Below are 4169 nucleotides of genomic sequence, written 5' to 3' on the forward strand. Positions count from 1 at the left end.
ATTTTGTACAAATCCCTGGTGGCTAGAACTAACAAACATCTTTTCTATTTCCCCTATTTTATTTTTTGGTTTTGCTTAAAAACAAAAAACAAAATAAAGTCCTACAACTCAACTGTTTTGTAACAACCTTTAATACTGGTTTGAATTTCTTATTGTAAGTTGGACACAATTCCACTGGTTGCTGCCTTCCTGTAGGCAGGACCAGATCTTTGACTAAGATAAATGTTGTAATACACTCGAGCTCTTCAGTTTTACCATGTTAGGATCTTGGCTGTCAGCTAAGCCTTTCTGCAAAGGAAAGAGGGTCCCCCTCCCCAACCCGCTCCCTCAACTCCCACATTCTCCAGTGTTCTGCAGAAACTTCTTGTGTAAACTAGTACAGTAACTTAAGTTTGGCAGGCTAAAGAGGTGGGAGTCATGCCACTTTCCCTTCCCAAACCCTACATTTATTTGATTAAAATTTCCTATCCTGTTTGACTTCCCCCACTCCTGGCAAGCACCCAGACATACAGGAAATTACAGTGGCCAGCTTTTCTCTTTGCTTCTTTTCAGTTCTCAGTTTCCCCTTAAGCAGTTTTCTTTGGCAGCAGGCTCTGTCCCTGCTGACCCAGTCACTGTTAGCAGTCATTTCAGAGAATGCTTATATTCCAAATTATTGCAAATGTGAGTTAACAGAAACCTAAACAAACTGCTGCTTTCCCTTATGAAGCACCTACAGCAGTCAAGGAGATGTTGGCCTCAGATAGCACTTCAACCCCAAAGATGCTGCCCAATACAGATGAAAGGGAGCAGAGTGAATCTGCAGCATTTCCTGCAAAGGAAAGATGCAGACAGAGCTGGTGGGAGAGCACAGAGGAAAGGGAACAGGCTGGGCTCCCATGTTAGTGCATTTTCCTCCCCTGCTCACTCCTTTCTCCCCAAGCAAGTAGGGGTTGTGCGGGGACCTGTAAACTGAGCAGTCCAAGAAAACAAAAGTCCCACTAAGACAGGTTAGGTTGCTTATAAAAAATGACAGGAGTTAGAGATAAATTGTATGGGATGAATGAATCACAGTAAGGTGTTCTTACAGCTCCTGGTAGAGATCCAGGTTGGCTTCTGGTAAAATCATCAGAGTACAGAATACTTAAATTGGTTCCTGGGATGAGGTTCTCACCTCTTCCTGGAGGCTGCCAATAGGATGGGTGAATGTGAAGCAGCCAGCCTTTGCTATCAATACAGCTGCCACTGAGGATCCACCATGGCACCTCTGGGCCTTCATCCTCCTGATTCTAAAAGGCTTTGTGACCACACTAGACCAAGGAAACCAAATAACATCATGAGATAAATCCCGATCACGTAGGATGTGAGCCTCTGATACTGTACGGTCCCCAGGCTCCTGTTTGTCATTCCCCACTAGATTCTTCTTCCTGTCTCCCCTTTTTCCCCTCCATCTTTCCTTCTATTTTTTATGGAGTCCCCTCAACCCTAAAAACTATACGTCCCCAACACTGTTGCAAGCCCTATGACCAGACAGGTGAGCTAAAAAGCAATGCATTCAGCACACCAATGTTAATACAAGTTCACCAGGTGTCAGATTGCTTTGCCATGCATGCTGGCACTGCTTCTTTCCCAGAAACACTGCAAATGGAAGTACCAGAACTGAAATTGAAGCTGTCATCTAGTTTAGCTCATTTTTCCACCCTTTTGTGGAGCAATTTGTCTTGCTTTAAACAAAGTAGGGCTGGATTCCAGCAACCATAACAAAGCAGCTCCAGACTGTCTCAATTAGCTTTTATTATTTTCCCATAAGAAAGGGCAAAGGCCACATTTAATGCCAACTAAGTCCACCAGACAAAGATTTTGGGCATGGGGGGTGGGGGGCCGACAAAAAACTCACCAAAAGACTCAATATATTTTAAAGAAATAAGGAAACACCTTAAACACCATGGGTTTTTTCGAGTTTTTTTTTCCTTTCCTTTCTGGCTTCAGAGGCTAAAGAGATTTTAATGATAATAATTATGATAGGGTGAGCTAAAGTCCCAAGAGCAAAAGTCATCTTATTAACATTTCCTGTGGCGGATTTGAGGCATTTCTTATATAAATGACAGGGTCACTTCTACCTTCATATAGCATACAGCACCTCATGCAGCTCCACCTAGGGCAGCAAATTGGAATCAGTGGCCTCAAGGCATTTGGAAGTAGTATCAGAATATATTCTGTCCTAACAATGTACAAATATGTATGAAAGGCTGAGGGGGTGATGGGAAAGCTCCTTCCTTCTGTCAGAATAATGGGAAGGAGAAAAGAAATGAGTTACACTAATGGTAGAACCATAAGAAGATTTAAAGGGACTTTATTCCTGCCCCCTTATACTACCATGTATATACTCCACTATCTGCTGTCTACATCTGGTTTGGAGACTTCAGAAATCATGTGGTACACATGCATGGGGAACTCCAAGTAGGTGCTTTGCAGATGTCTATAAGTGATGGGCTTTTCAGACTAGAGCTCTCCAGAACCAGAGCCTATGGTTCTGAGTTTGAAGGTGCATCAGGTTGCAAACAAACATGTGGGGGAAATTTTCCTTTAATATAAAAACACGCAGCAAGTAAAAGTGATGGGCACCAGCCCTGTGCTACCCCATGATTGGAGCTGGACAGGCCCAGCTACATACACAGAGCTGCTTCTACCATCACCAGCTACATGCTCAGTAAGGCATATGTGGGGGAAGTTGCAAGGATAGTTTCTTTAAAAGTGTGAGGGGAATATAATCTGAGTAAGGCAATACCACTTGTCCTCAGAGGTAGATACGTAACTTCCATTGACTTCCACGCTATAAAAACCTTGAAGCATCTGTGCTCCCACCTTGGAGGGTGGAAGCAAAGCTGCTCATTTCTGCGAAGACAGAATTGATTTCAGACTCATTTGCAACACTAGTTTGGTGCCTAGTTTGGGTATACACTATGATTCATCTAGTACAAGTCATAAAACTCTGGCATAAACCAAATCAGTGTCATGCCAGATCTGTACACATACCTGATCTTTCTCTTCTCTTTTTTCTCTTGCAGAGAAAAATGACTGATAATGAGAACACTGATACAGGGTTGGATGTGCCTGCAGCTAAAGAGAATTAAAATCTAAGTTTTAGCCCCATCACTGCAACAGATTCATTGTGTGAACTGAGGTAAGTCACTTACATTTCCTGAACCTTCTTCTTTCTGTCTGCAGAGTGGATGTTACTAATGCATGGGCTATTGGGAACATTCCTATATTGACTGTAGACAGCTCTTTCAAGATCCTTGGTTGGAAGTTGCAATGTTCAACCTATTACTGATTGTCCTTCAAGTCTTTGTACCGCTAGGTGGCAAGCTAAGCTTTGGGAAGGTAAGGTTAGATTGAATTTTGTGCTAGACACTATAAGAGACAAGAGCAAAGTACAGTCTCTGTGATCTGGCAGCAATACTACTTGAGTCCTGATGTTGATATATAAAGCCAAGAACCAAAACCTTCATTTAGTCATTTTGCGCATAAACATCAGGCAGCATCGTAACTTGAAGACAACAAATAGAAGAAAATTGCAAGATGACCCACAGAATTCAACCAGCCCTCTGACCACCACAACCATTTTGAAGATGCTGCTGCTGCTGCTGCTGCTGCTGCTGCTGCTGCTGCTCCTGTACAGTGGGCTAAGGTGATAAGTTTGCCAAAGGTGGAGTGGATTGTGCTGTATTCATTAGGTATTTCCATTGTTTTTCAGGGAGAGTGTTTCTATGGGACTTTTAAAACTTTGTTTTTCCTTTCACCTACTTTAAATGATGAGCTGCACTTGGCAATCTTTCAGTCATTGTTAAGCTAAACTGTACAAAGTGGCAAATGCAGAATTCTCTCTCCCAAAATACAATCTGTTATCTGTTATCTCAGCTGACTGCTTTGCCATTTATCAATGAGTCACAAACTCCTGCAAGACCGTTTCAGGCTGGACATAAGGAAGAATTTCTTTACTGTCCGAGCCCCCAAGGTCTGGAACAGTCTCAGGGGTGATCTGATGGCCACCTAGAAGTTTATCAAGGGTGACCACCAGGATCTGGGGGAACGTTTGTTCACCAGAGCGCCCCATGGGATGACGATGAGTCACAAACTCCTGCAAGACCATTTCAGGCTGGACATAAGGAAGAATTTCTTTACTGTCC

The sequence above is a fragment of the Crocodylus porosus genome, unplaced genomic scaffold, assembly GCF_001723895.1.
Source record: "Crocodylus porosus isolate Cpor-Errol unplaced genomic scaffold, CroPor_comp1, whole genome shotgun sequence".
Classification (NCBI taxonomy): domain Eukaryota; kingdom Metazoa; phylum Chordata; order Crocodylia; family Crocodylidae; genus Crocodylus; species Crocodylus porosus.